The 18,106-nt window shown below is 45.2% G+C and overlaps 1 protein-coding gene and 1 non-coding gene across 2 annotated transcripts in view; both read left to right on the top strand.

The window, feature by feature from the left end:
• Window positions 1-18,106, top strand: part of ATG7 (autophagy related 7) — a 243,980-nt gene that overhangs the window by 159,826 nt on the left and 66,048 nt on the right. The gene's annotated exons all lie outside the window — the stretch shown is intronic.
• Window positions 2,579-2,652, top strand: TRNAK-UUU (transfer RNA lysine (anticodon UUU)). Its single transcript has one exon. It is a non-coding gene; the product is annotated as a tRNA-Lys (tRNA).

The raw sequence follows: 18,106 nt of genomic DNA, 5'->3' as shown, positions 1-18,106 counted from the left end.
CTGCTTGGCGTCAGGATGTCTCTGTGTCTGCGTAGTGCGAAGTGCAGTCTACTTCATCTCCTGCAGGAGTGTGGCAGCTTCTGTGTACGGGGTGTTTATCACACGCCAGGTTCTGTGCAGAGCGCTCTGTGACATTTTTCTTATTTTGATCATTATCCTGAGATAAATGACAGTCTTCCCACTTTCAAGATGAGGAAGCTGTGGTTCGGAGAAGTGTCTTGAGTGATCAGGTCTAAAATACAAGTGCAGGATCCGTGGCAAGGGGGCACCCAACAAGCTACCAGCAGATATGGAGCAGTGGCCTTCCCTGAAGCGGAGCTCTGTGGGTGGATCAGATTTAGGGTGGGGAGAGAACTTAGGATGGAGGAGCTGAGACCCAGAGTCTGAGAAGGCACAGGCATTCATTACCCTCTCCCCATATTACTCTGACTCAGTCTTTGTCCTTTAAGATGCAGCTAATCCCCTAGACCAGAGTTCTTCTCAAGTCATCGGAATGGGATTGGTTTTCAGTGCTTTTTGAGTTAGGATTGTAGACTCTTGCCTTCTACTCCAGTCTGAGCTTTTCTCCACCAGAGTCCCCATGGCCATTTCCCATTGATGACCACAGGCCCCAGTAAGTCCTGCCTTCAGTCTCTGTCCCGTCCAGTCCACCCTCCACAAAGGTTACCAGGCCTTTGGTGGCACACAGAGTTACTCAGGGACTTCCAGAGGCTCAGTTTGGCTTCAGGATCAGGTCAGCCCCTCACAGGGCAGTCGCAGACGGCCTTACAGCCCGGCTCCGGCCTACCTCCCGCCCTGGACCTCCCACGCTTCCCACCGCCCCTTTGCTCTTGTTTTCCCCACCTGGCAAACGCATACTCATCCTTCCTGAAGGGCCCCTTCTCACATTTGTCACCCTGGATCATAATTATTCATTAGCTTCCTGAGAATGAGAACTATGTCTTAATCATCTCTGTATCCTCAGTACCTAGCATAATACCTGACACATATTTGGTGCTTACTAAGAACACTTTCGAAACAATGAGTGAATGTGTTTGATGGGAGGTGAAGATGAAGGATCAGGGACGTAGAGAATAGAAGTTCTCCTTCTGTCCACAGTGACCTCACAGTGTACTTGTCTCATTTATATTCCATTTGTATTTGGTTAAATGGAATTCCTGGCTCAAGAAATGCTGGTGGGGACTTGCCTGGTGGTGCAGTGGTTAAGAATCCGCCTGCCAATGCAGGGGACATGGGTTCCAGCCCTGGTCTGGGAAGACCCCACATGCCGCGGAGCAGCTAAACCTGTGCACCACAACTACTGAGCCTGCGAGCCACAACTACTGAAGCCGGCGCGCCTAGAGCCCATGCTCCGCAACAAGAGAAGCCACCAAAATGAGAAGCCCGCGCACCACAACAAAGAGTAGCCCCCGCTCACCACAACTAGAGAAAGCCCGCGCGCAGCAATGAAGACCCAACGCAGCCAAAAATAAATGAATAAAAAATAAAAATAAAAAAAAAAAAAAGAAAGAAAGAACTGCTGGTGGTTCCCCAGCATCTCACTTGTTCTACTCTAACTTTTTTTTTGAGAGAACTCAGAAAAGTGCTTCACAGGCTGCCTTTTTAGATCAGTCCTTTAGGATTAAACTCTACAAGATTACTTCCTGTATCAGTCACACTCTCTTGGTTGCAAGTTCGACACTAATTCAAAGAGATTTAAGCAAGCATGGGGATTTATTTGTTCAAGTAACTTGAAAAATTCATGGATAGTTCTAGCCTTAGGCACTACTAGATCCAAGTTTTCAAAAAATGTCAAGAGTGACCTTTCTGCCTTCTTTCCTTTGCCTGGCTGTTTTCTGCATTGCTTTGTTCTGAGGCAGGCTGTCTCCTCATGAGACCAAGTTGGCACTGGGAGCCCCGGGCTTAGCGACTCCCATGGAAAGGGAGCCTTGTTCCCAGTGGCGCTGGCTCATGTCCTGCTTTACTGGTCACTGACGGCTCAGTCACAGTGGTGGGGCAGGGGGTAACTCTCACTGGTCAGATCTGGGATATGTTCCCATCACCAGTGTTACATGGGGTGAATGACCCACCTAAATCACATGCCCTGAGAGGCAGGGAGAGATTGGTAAGAAATTAGAAAGCTGGTATGATTTTTCACAGGGATAAAGATGCCACAGTCTGAGTAGGCAGAGTGATAGCTGTCCACTACAGTTACTTTTCCTTTTTGTTGTTGTTGCTAATGTCTCTCTTATTTCCAAGAGCTAAATGGTATGATGGACCCCAAGCAGGTGGCCTTGATGGACCCCAAGCAGGTGGCCTTGTCTTCTTTTTTTTTTTTTTAACATCTGTCCCCCAGGATTATTAAAAATAGCCAGTTTACCGCTTTCTTTGACTGACTTTTCACCCTAGACTTTGTGATGGGTCCAGCAGCTCCAGTGTTTGTGTCGGAGCCTTGGAAGGGAGTGATGGGAACACAAGAGTTTTTCATGATGACTTGCGTTTCTTGATAAGATCAAGGAATGCCAGTGTTTTTAAAATTGGAATCCTGCCATGAATTCTCTGATACTATATAGATTTAAAGTAGACACTGTTTGGGAGTTCCCTTGGCAGTCCAGTGGTGAGGACTTGGCACTTTTACTGCCATGGCCCTGGGTTCAAACCCTGGTCAGGGAGCTAAGATCCCGCAAGCTGCGGCACAGCAATAAATAAATAAATAAATAATAAAATAAATAAATAAAGTAAATACTGTTCTCAGGAACATACTTTCCTATTACTTTCTTTTGGCTGTTAACCAATGATTTCTCATATTCGGTGACTTTCTGATTGAGACTCAGCTCTGATTGCCACATGTCACTGTGGTCAAGCCATAAAATAGGAATATTTGCAGATCCTGCTTATGTGGGAATAATAACAAAACACCATGGCAGTTTGGGTCATGTTTTGTGTCTTCCAATTGATAACTTGTTTTTTTTCTGCCACTCTTCATATACTTGTTTCCTGGCGTGCTTTCCACCCCGATTTGGTTGCCACCTATTTAGTGTATTTTGAGCTTCTACCATCTACCCAAATGGAAATTTTAATTTTTTGAATACCTACTTTCTGTTAAGTACATCAGTAGGACTTTTTTTTTTTTTTTTTGCAAATAATCCCATGTATTTCTCATAGCAACCCTTTGTGGGATGGGTATCAATATCACTACTTAAAAGATGTGGAAATTAAGGTTAAGAGAGGATAAATAATTTGCCAAATGTCTTAGAACTGTTAGAAGACCTTGGAATTCAGTTCTGAGTCTGGTAACCTTCAAAGTTAATTCTCCACAAATTAGGCTAGGAGTGCTAACATACTGGAAAAATATAAGATCCAATTTCTTACCTGAAGTGGAAGGAATAAGACTAACACATTTGAAAGAATGAGAGTAAATTTAAGATAGGATCATTGCTAAGTGCTGTGTGATACAGTGTAGTTTATGGTGCTGTTCAAGTTCAGAAAATGGTGAATTCTGCCTCCAGTTCCCACTCTCCTTCTCTCTGAACCTGACTGGCATATATATATAAATTTAAATCAAGACTTTGTTTTAAATGTAAACTTGGCCCCGGTTTCACAGTGTGCTGATCAGCTGTTCTGTGCTGTGAATTTAGACATTTGTGTCTCCTCGCACTTGTTTTGAACCCAGAAATACTGGTGAGCCCTAAATATGTTTACATGTGTTCACGCTCATGTCCACTGCCTTTTTGGTCCTATGAAGTCCTTGATAAGCACAGGTCCCAGTTATGAGCCCTTCATTACACATCTGATACGGCAAGCCAGTGGCCAAGGCTAGATTTTTATCTGTGCCCCAGTTATCTGCCCTTTGGTTGAATTCAGTGCAGTGCAGTTCGGCTGCAGCTGGCTGAGTGCCTGGGAAGTGGCAGCCTGTGTGCAAGGCTGTGGAGGAGACAGCATGTTCATTTAAGTGCTGGGCCCCTTCCAAGCTCTGGGGATACAGTGGTAGTCAAGGCACACAAGGCTCCATGTTTTGCAGGAGCTTACATCCTAGTTACACAAGCAAGCGGAAAAAGAAACCTTCAGCTAGTGATGAGCACAAAGCTGAAAACAAAACAGGGTATTGGATTAGAATGAATTGGGGTGGGGAGGGAAGTGGAGAGAATAGAGGTCAGGAGTTAGACAACTTAGACTGGTGGGTTGGTGGCGGTCCCTGTGAGAAGGCGGCTTCCGAACTGAGCCCTGAATGTAGAGGAGGCGGCCAGACCTGTGAGCATCTTGGGAGGAGCCGGGCGGCTGAGGGAACACCTCTAACGCAGACTAAAACTCGGGGGCTTCTTTCTCTTCAACTTTATTTATTTATTTATTTTATTGAAGTATAGTTGATTTACAGTGTGGTGTTACTTTCTGCTCTACAGCAAAGTGATTCAGTTATATGTATATATACATTCTTTTTCATATTCTTTTCCATTGTGGTTTATCACAGGATATTGACTATAGTTCCCTGTGCTGTACAGTAGGACCTTGTTGTTTATCCATTCTATATATAACAGTTCGCATCTGCTCACCCCATCCTCCCACTCCATCCCTCCCACACCACCCCTCCGCCTTGGCAACTACAAGTCTGTTCTCTGTCTGTGAGTCTCTTTCATAGATAAGTTTATTTGTGTCATATTTTAGATTCCATGTATAAGTGATATCATATGGTATTTGTCTTTCTCTGTCTGACTTACTTCACTTAGTATGATCATCTCTAGGTCCATCCATGTTGCTGCAAATGGCATCATTTTGTTCCTTTTTATGGCTGAGTAGTATTCCATTGTATATCCGCACCACATCTTCTTTATCCATTCATCTGTTGATGGACACTTAGGTTGTTCCCATGTCTTGGTTATTATAAATAGTGCTTCAGTGAACATTGGGGTGCATGTGTCGTTTTGAATTATAGTTTTGTCCAGGTATGTGCCCAGGAATGCAGTTGCTGGGTCATATGGCAACTCTGTTTTTAGTTTTTTGAGGAACCTCCATACTGTTTTCCATAGTGGCTGCATCAACTTACATTCCCGCCAACAGTGTAAGAGGGTTCAAAATCGGGGACTTCTTGAAGGAGAATTTGTTAATACCCTTAACTTAGAATATCAGGGAAAGTTCTGATGTCATAATTGAAATCCTACACCTTCTCCTAGGTCAATTTTAAGCTGAAATGGTCTTAGGAAATCTGTCCTGACCTGTGTCCTCTACCCCAGACAGGCAGGCCAGTGGGGACATTTTCCTAACCCTGGTTCATCGGTCTCTGTCACACACACCCCGGAACCTGGACAGGCTGGGGCACCTCAAGAGCTCCAGAGCAGTTTTCTTCCATTCTGAATGTTCACCTTGGGACAAGAATGATCCCAGGTGTGGTTTGTTTCCCTCAGACTCTCAGGGTCTTTCCATAGCCCCAAGCCAATCATCAGGATTTCCTAAGGGCTGGGGTGTTCTGTGGGCACGTAACTAGGGTCAGGTCCTGTTCCTTTATGCTGGGGTATTAGGAAAGCTGTTGGAGCCCATATCTGGTCTATATCTATTTATATCTCTAGGAACTATTTTCGTTTGGTTTTGCTTTTTCCCTCTTATTCTTCCTTGAGAGGACTTATGTTGCTTTTACTTTTCTCCCAGCAATCACTCTAGCAAAATCTGGAGGCTCTGGTGTTTGTCATTGGCCGGGCTACATAGCAGTTTGTAGAAAATGGCTGCAATTCTAGGAATTGCAGTCTTAATTTGTTAGCCAGATATTCCATGCATCAGCAGTGGCGGTAGCTGCCAGTTGATCTGAGTTTTATGTGGTGAGATTTTTGTTTTGTTTTGTTTTTTCCCCCTCAGATGAGAACTACTGTTTGCTAGAGCTGAGATCATCAAAACCATTTCAGTTAGGACTTTGTGTGAGAATGTAATTACACCTCCCAAAGACTCGGGCCTGGCCTAGGAGAGTGAGGGTAAAAAATAGAGTGAGTAGGAGAATGATTACTGGTCCAAGGTAGCTTGAATGGCAGCTCCCTTGTTTTCAGTGATATTATAGAAATCAAATAAAATCCTGTTTCCTTTTATTTTATTTTAGCTAAGTATTCTTGTCCAAAATGAAAATCAGATGTTCTTCCTTTTCATTTTTTTCCAAAGCAAATGGTTACGAACACTTCCTTTATATAATTTACTGGAGGCTTTTTTTTAAATTCCTAAAAGAACATTTACATTACTTCTTTTATGCATGCAGTAACTTTTGATCAAAACATGACTCCACTCCCTTGTTTAATGTCGAGCATCTGGATTAAAGGCTTCTTTTAATCTTAAATACAGATTATGGCTGTCTTTCCCTTTAAGCAAACCGCCATAAAACCCTGGCCCCTTTCCAGATTTCTTCCTTAAAGCTCTCTTCATTACAGTGTTTTGGGATGGCGGTCATTAAACGGTTGTTATGCACAATGGGCACTTGATTATAATTATTTAACCGGCAATCAGTTATTGCAGCAATTTGGTGGCATAATTAAAAGGGAGCATGTTAGTACCTGCCAGTGTCTCTATGATGTTCAGCTCTGGAGGGGAAGAAGCAGAACCTAAACATATGGACAGGAAGAATCAAGCACTCCTATGAATGGAAGCTTTTCTTTTATTCTTCCCCGTTGTGGTTCTTGGCCTCTTTTGTTTCACAAGGTAGATGAACAGTGGTGTTAAAATAAGATGTGGATTAGAATTTTTGTGCTTCAAACTCCTGAATCAGTAAATATACTCAGTAATGAGTGTTTCCCACTTAGCTGAGAAATGCTAAGTGTGCAGAAGTATATTAATATAATTCTGCTTTTTTTTTTAACACAAGCATTTTTTCCCACTCTAAAGTTTCAGCATTTCTTTCTTGACATATACATTGACATGATATGCCGCTAACAAAAAGTTGGTATAAAAGTTAAGTGGCTTTCATTAACAGACAGCTGGGAAGCCATTAATCACTGCAGAACTTAGTAATGGTGTGATTCCCAGATTAAGAAGGGCCCCTGCATTATTCAGAACTCTTTTAGTTGTAAGTGTCAAAGACCTAATCCTAACCAACCTTAACAAAGAGGAACTTTCCCCGGCTTATGTAGCTGGAATGTTACTGGAACTGCTTATAGGATTAAAGGAAGAGCTGCAGGAACCAGGCCTCAGGGTTAGGAACTAGGATTCAGTCCCTCTGAGACTTTCTGTCCATTTCTCAGCTGAGCCTGCCTGTGCTTTGGCCTCGTTCTGAGGATGGGCTTCCAGCTCCCCTCTGTGTCAGGAACCATGGCCCTTAGTCGCCCCAGATTCCCACCTTCTTAGCTGAACAACTCCAGTGGAAAGCAACACTGTGTCTTCCATCGTTCATAAATCAGTCTCAGGGAAGGACTCTGATTGGTTCTACATGGGTCATACACCCACCCCCTGGACTAATTACTGTTGCCAAGGAAATGGCACCATGTGATGGGCCAAGCTTGGATCACATGTTACCCTGGGTGTAAGGTAGAGAAGATAAAGTCCTGTGGTTAACAGTCCTGTCAGAGACATTGATATGTTCCTATAGGTGATACCCCAATGACTAAGAAAACCAACGATTATTTGAGAAAATGAAGGACTTCTGTAGTGGCACAGTGGTTAAGAATCCACCTGCCAATGTAGGGGACACGGGTTTGAGCCCTGGTCCAGGAAGATCCCACATGCCACAGAGCAACTAAGCCCGTGCACCACAACTACTGGGCCTGCGCTCTAGAGTCCGTGAGCCACAACTACTCAGCACGTGTGCCACAACTACTGAAGCCCGCACGCCAAGAGCCTGTGCTCTGCAACAAGAGAAGCCACCGCAGTGAGAAGCCCGCGCACCACAACAAAGAGCAGCCCCCGCTCGCCGCAACTAGAACAAGCCCGCGCACAGCAACAAAGACCCAACGCAGCCAAAAATAAATAAATATTTTTTAAAAAAGAAAATGAATGTGAAAATCTGAAGGATCCAAACTTAAACAACATTCTCTACATGTTTCCCCGAAGTGTGGATCTCCATGTTTCTTTTAGAAATATTCCATCTCTGTGAGACTGAGTTGAAAAAGTGTCTGACTGAGTTTCAAGTGATTGCCTAACCTTACTTGTAGTCATTCTTGTGCGCCAGAGACCCCTTAATAGTGTGATGTGAGGGCAGGGCGCTGAAGAGATGGGACAGGCACAAATAAAAGTTGCCTGCTCTGGTGGCATGGCCACCACGGCTGCGTTATCATGAGCAACTCAGGATCCAGGGTTCCAGGGAGCACAGTTTTCAACTACCTTGAAGTATTCAACCATTTATTTACCACAGTTCTGGATAATAAAATTTTCCATTTCCCTCCTGGTTTAGCTCCATATTTGAATCTGTGAGTGCAAAGGCAAAACAGTCGGCAAAGTAGCAGACTTAAAGAGAAAAAAGCCTTTAAAGTAAAGGAAAACATTGATTGAAAATTCAAAAGAAAAGTGTCCCTCCTACCCTCACCGCCCACCCTAACCTGATCTTATTTACAGGGAAAGTGTGAATCATCCTGTTTATTAAGCAAATAAGGAAGATGACTGAAATGGGCAAGCTCACAGTTGAATAAAAATAAATTCTCAATTTCCTATTTATCTTATTAATCAATGCACATTTTTTTAAATGTATGTATTTGTACAACTGCGATATTGAAGCTCAGGGTAAATTAAACCACTAATAGAATACTACCTGAACTTGGAGGCGGGGAGGCAGCGTCTTTCAGTTGAATGAGTATGTGTGTATTTACACGCACACTTTTCAGTTTGTGGATATTGGATGCTGCTAGAGGAGTTTCTTGGGAATCTAATCTTCTCAATGGCAAGCTCCAGCATCGCCTTTGCCAGTAGTTTAGTTCATGTGGACTTGATGCCAATTGTCTTTTCACATATGTGAAATAACAGTTTGGCACATAGCAAACAAAACAGTGAAACATAGAGAAGACTGGTGCTTTTTAAGAGGTGAAATGGGCAGATTGAGAGCTAATTTTTTTATTTAGGTGAACCGAGTTTAAATTCAATTAAATGTTGCAAGAGATTACAGTATTTGTGTGACTCTCAAGAAGTCAAAGGCCGTGGCAGTAAAGTATTTTCATTTTATAGAGTTTTTCTTGGAAAGGCTGCACACCGTATGACAGCAAAGTGCTTAAAACCCAGAGGCTGGTGCCAGCACAAAATCCAAACATCAGAAAGTTACTTCCAAAGCCCAGATATTTATTGGTCCCATCTCTTGGAACAGAGCATCTCTGAACCAGTCCAAGTCCGCCAGCTCAGAATCACCTTCCCAGCCTAGGGTTTTGAGTATGAAGCATCGGGTAAGGCGTGTTCTCCAGGAAGCAAAGGAAAAGCTGTGGAAGAGCAATTGTCAGATGAGTCATAGACCACAGAGAGCACCACAGATCCTAATGGATAATTTTTTTTCCAGTAAAATTTGTTTCTTTAATTATTCTTTAGCGAAAGAAAGTCAAGGGAGGCCAACCAGTGGCACAGTGGCCATTTGCTGTATGTGTGCCTGCCTGGTCCCTTGGTCAGTTTTTGAAAACCTAGCTAACCTCCCTCCAACAAATCGTCTACCTGCAACCCTTTTCAGTTAGGGCCGTGTGCCTTTACCAGATTAGGAGATTCGGAAGTGAAGGGGCCATGTGTTCAGGCTTTCCATGCTTCTGCAGTGCCAGAGTCGGTAAGAAGGCTTGCAGTCCGTGTTTCTTTGCCTCTCTAACTTCACCCGAAGGGGATTGGGGAGGCTTGCCTCCTCGCTAGGCTGCTTCTGTACAGAAGACCTCTGAAAGCTCTGCTCACCAGGACTTGAAATCCAGGCTTCTCGGTGAATTTCCATCACAGGGTCACTGCCAAGTCACACAGATCTGTCAAAGGAGGCTTGCCTAGGAGAGAACCGTGTCCCTGTCCACTAGGTGACAGTTCAACAACTAGCCCGGAGTGCCGGCTGGCCAGGTGTCTCTTCTCTCCCACCCCCATCATTAGACATCCCTGTCACCTGCTAGTGCATCTAAAGGGAGCAGGAGGTCTTGGTCACAATAGGTGATTAGAGTTGATGCCAGAAGTGTAAACAAGTTGTAAATTACTCTTACTGCTTCTTGGCTACGATGCTGTTAGTCTTTAGTTATGGAAAAATATATTCACTTTAATCTCTTTTATTTATATAATAGTTGGTCTTCTTGTACACCTGTAAATCTCACTCCTTCAACAAGCATTTCCTAAGCATGTGCTCTGGGCAAAGTGCTGTGGAAGCCACTACTTGAGAACAGATAACGGGAGTTTGCCTTTAAAGGGGGCAGAGTGTCAGTTTGGGATGATGAAAAAGTTCTGGAGATGGATAGTGGTGATGGTCGCACAGCAGTGTCAGAGTATACTTACCACTGAACTGTGCACTTAAAAATGGCCAAAATGGTAGATTTTGTTATATATAGTTTACCATTATAAAAAAATTAGGGTTCTTGCATTTTTCCTTTAGTCAAGATTAATTATTTGCTATAAGTTTCTCATATATTCTATATCAAAATATGTGTGTGTGATTCACCACAGAAACCTAGAATTCCACATTTCTTGTATTTCACATAGCAAATTCTGAGGTCATGATTCCACTGACATCTCCTATTATCGGAATACTTTATAAGATCGTAATTAACAAATAATTATCCTCTACAACAGAAGTAAAAACAGAGTCTCAACTAATGAACTGTGAACTAATGAACTGAACTCCCGAGTTAGGCCTCAGACTTCATGTCCATACCGCAGTGCCCAAAAACGACTGGAGCTTCGTTGAGCCTGGAGAACAGATTCAGATCCTGTTCTGAGGCTTGCTAAAGTGGAGAAAACCCTGGCCTGCAGGCCCTGGTTCCTGCTTCTGCCTTCGGCCAGTAGTATGACAGAGTCGATCATCTCATCTTCGTGGACTGCCATGTCTTTATCCTCAAAATTGCAGCGAAGATGCCCACCTTGTAGGGTTGTCAGGCCAAATGTACAAACATTTGTGAGACTTTTCGTGACAGTCCAAGGATCGTAACGCAATGGATGTCTGAGCCAGGCTCCAGAGAGCCCTTCGTCCTGCATGTGTGGAACACGCAACCATCTCCTGAGATCCTTTCTCCCTCTCCTGGTACCAAGTCCCCTCTCTGCTCACTCTCTAGACTGTGCTCCCACTCTGCCTGCCTTTGAACTGGGCTGGGAAGTTCATGCTATGAATATATTGATGCTGTGTGAGAGGGGAGGCGGCCCACCCCTCAGCCCCCGGCCCAGCGCCAGCGCCAGCTGTGGAAACACAGTGGTGCTCAGTGTCTGATGTCTGGGCCTCTTGCTCTCTTAGGACCCGAGGCCTCACTGTCTCGCTTCCCACCGGACCTACCACCTTTCCCTTGGATTAGAATCTCGTACCCTTTGATTTGACCTCTTTGTCCCTCGGTCTAAAGCCAGCAGTAAAGAAAGATACTGTCACCTCAGACCTGTCTTTGTGGCAGGTAGCTTGGCCCCAGTGGGCCCCTCGTCCCCAAGGTGTGAAAAGCTGTGTCTGGCGACTGTCACCCTTCCTTCCTTGCGGATCCTCCCGGCTCCACGGGACAGTCTGGTCTTACGTCAGGCCTCACCAGGAGCTACTATCCAGTTTGTTGGAAGATGACTTTGATCGGTGGTACAATTTACCAGCCTCCGAAGTTAATAATATCCTTTGCCATCTTGTGGACACCCTTCCGTGAGTTAAAGGGGATAGCTAGTGCCGGGCTACTAAGCCAGTGCTCTCAATCCTTCTATGTTTTTTTAACCTTTTTATTGAGGATTCTATAATTTGTATACAATTAAATCTCAATTATGTATAGATCTTAGGTGTACACCTCAGTGAATTTTTATTAGCTATACACTTGTGTAAGTACCATCCAGGTTGAGATTCACAATGTTTCTAGTTACTCCAGAGCTTCCCTTGAACCCTCTGCTCTCAGTCCCCCAAGGATCACTAATCTGACTAATCACCTTAGTTTGGGCCCTCAACTTTTTTCCACCTATGCCCACCCCTAAGTCCTACTCACCTTCCTACTTAATATCATTTAAGAATTCAAGATTAATTATTGCCTGTTGTGACCAAAAAGAAAGTAGTGATCATTTTAGAGATGCTTTTCCTGCCCTCTCGTCCCCCACATGTTCCAGTACACCCTCTGCCCCACATCCAGCACCCGTCTTCCTCCTTTCTGGTCAGTCATGCTTAATCCCACAGTCTGGAAGAGAAGAGAAACAGGCCCCCGGGACCTTAGTCCTGTTTTCCTTGTGCTCAGACCTCACAGTAGAGTGTTTTCTAAGCTAAATAAGAGTATGGTTCTTAGAATCATCCAGCATCCACTGAGCTCCCAAAGCGCATAGATTCCTGCTTGCCATTTTCTGTCAGAGGAGGGTTTTTCTTTCCCCTGCTTACGTTTTACGTTTTCTTGGGGATGGGAAATGCATTTGAAGACCGCTAGCGACATTACGCTCCCCTTTCAACATGTTGCTGTTGACCATCTTGAGGAACACGAGGGGAGGATTATTTTACAGGAGGCACACAGAAGCCCCCATTTCGGCGTGTACCGCCACACTCAAATCCTTGTATTTAAAAGTGGAGCTTAGTCTGTTTATCCTACAGTAAAAATACCTACAAGAAGCTATTATTATATTGATGCTGGAGCCAAACAGGAAATCAGAGGATTCACAGATGTTATCTGCTTTAATGCAATGGGTTTTCTGCAGGCTGACTTTGCAGCCAATCAGGATAGACTCTACAAAAGGATGGAAGGAACACGTTATTGACATAATGTTTATTCCTTGGGCTTTGCAGGCTACATCGAGTTCCCAGAGTTCTGAGGGCTAAAGAGACAGGGAGGTTTAGAGAGAGAAAGAGAAGATGAAACCAGCAAGAAAGAATCAAGCTGGATTCCATCATTACCATAAAAATATAATTATAACATTCTTTGATGTGGAGTCGAATTTGGTGTAATTCAACAGTTATATTTAATCATTTATTATATGCACAGTATTGGACAAAGCACAGTTCACAACCTAAAGGGAAGGTGATAGGCCAAAAAGGTTCAGTCCTCAAAAACTGTCTTTTTCAGCATTTTTATCCGTGATTTAGATTAGGACAAAATTGGTACATCTGCCACATTCATGGGTGTTGCTAAGCCAGGAAAGAACACTAAAATCAGGACCTAAAGGTATCATGACAGACCTGAGGCTGAACCTAAAAAGTTGAAGTACACAGGCAGATGTGTAAGTCCTTAGATCCTTTTTAAAAAAAAAAGTTTCCATGAGCATAGGATGTGGGAGATGCAATAAACAGAACCAGTGAAAAGAGGTTTTCAACGCTTGTGAGCACAGTACGAGTGAAGCAGTGTGAAGGGGCGTCACAGATCGCTTCTGCACCGTGAAGCTCCGTCTCTAGGAACCGAGTGGCCAGAACCCACATCTGGCGGGTTGACTTCAGATCACCGCACCTACAGAAGCGAGGGACGTGGAGGACCGGCATCGGGAACCATGTTACCAGGAACATCCTCGGATGAAAGAATGAGCAGTTAGGTGGAAGAAGAGGAAACCAGAGGGCTGCCCTGTCCCATCCGCAGATACCAGACGGCTGTCCCACCTGTGGGGCAAGTGCGGCTTGTGCTCCAGGGCCGAGCAGGGAGTAGCGGGCACTCACAGAGAAGAGTCTCTAGTTCTGTTACCCGCCCTTGAATTTGTCGGGCAGAATGGAGGAGGTGGGCTCGTGGCCCTGCGGGTGTGGAGGACATCCCGCACGCCAGTCGTAGAGCTCCGGCAGCTGCTCATCAGAGGGACTGTGGGAGCAGTGTGTGCCCTCCGTGGAGGTGTGGAACAGATGCTCTGCGAGGCCTCATCCACGCCTGCTATTCCACGGTAGCACGCAATCCAGGCTCTGGTACGCCGGCCCTGGGCTGGAAGGGGGCAGGGATTGTCATGGATCTTGACATGCGGACAGAATTAAGGAGCACAAGGTGATTGAAGGCTCAGAGATAGACATGCATGGGGGGTGAGGTGAGGGGTGGGAGATGATGAGAGAGAAGTTCGGATTGATAAGGTGGGGCGACAGAGAAGGCCCAGGCTGGAGATGCAGACGGGTTTGCTGCTGCAGGCCATTGTGTGCTGCTCAGGGTTTTTACTGGGGGTGAGGTAAGGTGCATAGTCCTGCGGGGAGACAGGCACTGAAGTCCTTGGACCCCCGTGCTCTCACATGGTCTCATGCAGGGAGACAGGTGGCAGAGACCCTGATCCCACAGCCTTGGTGATGTCACCTTCCTTTTGTGTTGGTCGATGGAGAGTAAGGTGCCCAGACCAAACCGCAGGCAAGTTCCTAAAGACTCTGGGCGAAAGGCGCCTTCTTAGGACACGAGGCTTCCTTTTCCACCTGCAGCCACATGGGGCGTCTGGGGTTTCTACTAACGCTAACTCTCTAAACTCTCTGCCGTCCTTCTAGCAGCCGCGGGCACCGAGTGTCAGTTTTGCCCTTGTTCGTAAGCATGGCTCTCGAGAACTCTTCCTTAGTTCAGGCCACCAGCACACTTTATCTAGTTTAGTTTTACTTCCCCCATTCACCCATCATTTCCCCTTAACTGAACGGGCAACAGCAAGATGCAAAGTGCATATAGTGGGCATTGCACTGTAAGGACCCAGGCTGCCTGTCAGTCTGACCTTGTGCGTGTGCATTGCACGTGTGCTTCCAGCGACTTGCACAAGGCGGCCCTGAGATGCGAGTCAGTCAGGGCCTCCTCCCTGTCTGGCGGTGGCTGTAGGAGCGGCTGAGTGATGGTGGGAGTGTTTTCACGAGAATGGAGAATAGCCCGTTTTGTGAGAGCAGAGGCCATTGGAAGGAGGATGTTATCGCTCTTTAACTAAAGAAACATTCACAGAGAAAGGGTTTGGCGTTGGCAAGGCCAAGTTAAACAGGATACAGCATTCTCTCCGAGCGTTTCCCCCGCCGCGCCCCTCTCCTCACACTGGTGCTTGCGGGTCACTTCCTAATCCATGAATGGGTTCACTGACCTGGGAGCAGGGGCGGGAGGTAGAGAGTTTCCTTGCACAAACTCCTGGAGGGAAGTCATTTTGCAAGTTTCCCAAGGATGAGAGAATGTTTTCTCTTCCCCCTCCTCCTCCTCTGTAGAGCAACCATGGCCTCCCTACTGCAGCAAAGGCTGGCTGTGGCCGTGTTGACCGTGGTCTTCTCTGGGGGCTGCTGAGGCTGGAGCTTCGTGCCGCCACTAGACCAGTGCCTCTAAAAAGACATTTCAGGGCTGTCAGAGAGACTGGACTATCCAGTGGCTATTGAAAAAGCCAGAGGCCGCTTCTGTGACTCATCACCAAGTCCTGACATTTAAGAATCCTATCACCATAGGGGGTCCCAAATACCGTCTCATTTGTCCTTATACGCAGTCTGAGTAAAGAATCAGGAGTGCTTTATGGGCAAATTCTCTAAGGCACAGTGCCATTCCTCCTGAAGCTAGAAAGGAAAAATAAAGTTACTCCTTGAATTAAACAAAACTCCGTAGGACTTTGCTCATGTCCTTTCTGACGCAGGCTTTACTTCTTGTGTTCATAATTATTTCAAGTTCTGAGTTTTTCTGCCCCCGCTAAGTTTGCACCGTCTTCACCCTGCCATACCTGGACATTCCTACCCTGTCTTAATGTAGGTTGTACAGATCATGTTTGTTCCCTCAAGATACAAAGCAGATCAGTGGCTTAATTTTTTTTTTTTTTTTTTTTTTTTTTTTTTTTTTTTTTTTATGCGTTACGCGGGCCTCTCACTGCTGTGGCCTCTCCCGTTGCGGAGGACAGGCTCCGGACGCGCAGGCTCAGCGGCCATGGCTCACGGGCCCAGCCGCTCCGCGGCATGTGGGATCCTCCCAGACCGGGGCACGAACCCGTGTCCCCTGCATCGGCAGGCGGACTCTCAACCACTGCGCCACCAGGGAAGCCCAGTGGCTTAATTTTTATTTTAAATGTTGTCTGTGAGTTATCATCGTGGGGCAACTTTGGTACATGAGGCTGAAATTTGTTCCCCAGAAGTCTGCCAATATTCCTGTCTGTTGTATAGATTCACTGCTATTACAGTAATAATAGTTTACAGGAGCCCAGGTTATGGTATTTCAATAATATAGAGTCCTTTGTTGGTATAAATGCTTCATGCAAATCGAAATGAAATATTAAAACCACAATTTTGGCTCTCCTTATCAGTACACAAAGAAATTGAACCTCAGCCATCAGGTGGATCGGAGCCCTCTTTGGCAATTTAGTATTTCTTTGCATCTCAAATCATAGAGCCCTCATTTTAAGAATAATGAAGCCAGGGCCACGGCCCACTCTTTGTGGTCAAATCGAGATTCAACTCCAAGTCTCTATCCAGTATTTTTTTCTCTATTCCATATTTAGTCCCTCATTTTACCTGCTTTCCTAGGAGGAAGGCTATGGTCTCCAAGCAGAATTTCTAAACAGTTGATTCCAGCGTGCCCCAGTTAGAGAGAATCCTTAAACAGCAATTTTCCAAGCACACAATCAAGGAATGCAATTCTTGCAGTCAAGAACTACAGTTTGGGGAACTCTGCAGTGTGGTCCCCTATGTCATGCTGCGTTGAAGGAAGGGACCACCACCTGCTCTGAATTATATCAGGCTTGGACTATGTAGGAGAATTGCTTTTTCAGGTGATAGAATTTCCTACCTTCTCATCCCTCCAGTCCATCTATTATCCCCACTAGGATTAATCTTCCTAAAACACTGGTTTTTACTGCATCGTTCCTATGACCAAACTCCACCCCACCGTGTCCTCAGCTGCTCTTCCAAGGCCCCCAGCCAGACCAGTGTCTTCACTGTCACCAGAACAGGCCATATTCATTCCCAACCCTCTTTGGTCTTGTAAAGGCCCTTCTCTTGTCCGTGTTCAGCCCTTCCCACTTCTCAGCAGGCAGGCCAGTCCCACCTGTTAGACTCTGTCCTAAGCTGTGCTCCCTCCAGTCTGACTCCTGAAATGTCTGCTGTTTCAGGGAATGTGTAAGGCTAACTGTTCACATCCCGATTACATCACTGGCGTGACTTCCGGTCTCTGAAACTCAGCTGTGAGCCACCAGAGTTCTCCAGCTCTGTCGGTTCACGGTGCTCTTGGAGTCTCAGGAGTTACTTCATGGAATCCCTAGGCCAAAAGAAAAACATAACAGTTCCATTCATTACGTAGTTAGGACCAAACAACTGAACAAGCAGCTATGTCCTAACAATTGAGTAACTACTCGAAAAAATACTGCACATAAATTGAAAGATAATACCATTTTATTCTGAAATAAGCAGTTATTTACTAATAGGATGTTTCCTCCTGTTGGGCACTGCATAGCTTCCCAAACCTTGGAATCAGATGGGACACTGCCAAACTCCTTTGCTGTTCTGTGTTGATTTTCACATAATACTTGCTTTTATAAAATGACTGCCAGAACCCTAATTTTGCAAAGATATGAGATCATCAGAAGGATTGTAGCACAAACTAATGTGGAAGCTGTAAGCTACTTTGATCTAGTAGTTTGTGTGGGGGGCTTGACAGATGTTGTATATCATGTTTCCAAAATGTTAAATACCTCATGGTGGAAATTCACTGCAGTGCCTGAAGGCACACAGTTTGGGGACCACAGCTCTAGAGCACACATGTAATATCATCCTTCTCTTGTGTGTCCCCAAAGTGTGTTGGGTAATGCAGTCCTCATGGTGGTAGCCAGTTAATACAATCTTAATCCTTGAGTGCCTGATAGAGGCCACACATGCCACAACTTCAGCAATGTGCCGAGTTCTCTGGCATGGTAATGATTCAAGCTACATCCACCTGAACATCTTTTGAGGATGCTGTGAAGGAAATTCCTGAGTGGAGGTTAGCTTAGATGCCTTTTAAATTCCCTGTCATGGCTAAGCTTCTTTAATTCACTGACAGTGACATGTCTTATAGGACCAATGTGAGCACAGTTGCATGACAGTGGTGAGGGTGAAATGTCCTAAACCCCCATGCCAAAACTATAAAGATATTTGACTTTTAACATGAATTTGGTGTGGAGGAAAGAGGTAGAGACATAAAACTGCTGCGCCCCTTAATAAGGT

Source organism: Phocoena phocoena, chromosome 10, assembly GCF_963924675.1.
Source record: "Phocoena phocoena chromosome 10, mPhoPho1.1, whole genome shotgun sequence".
NCBI lineage: Eukaryota > Metazoa > Chordata > Mammalia > Artiodactyla > Phocoenidae > Phocoena > Phocoena phocoena.
The sequence above is the reverse complement of the archived record's forward strand: the minus strand, read 5'-3'. Positions and strand labels throughout refer to the sequence as shown.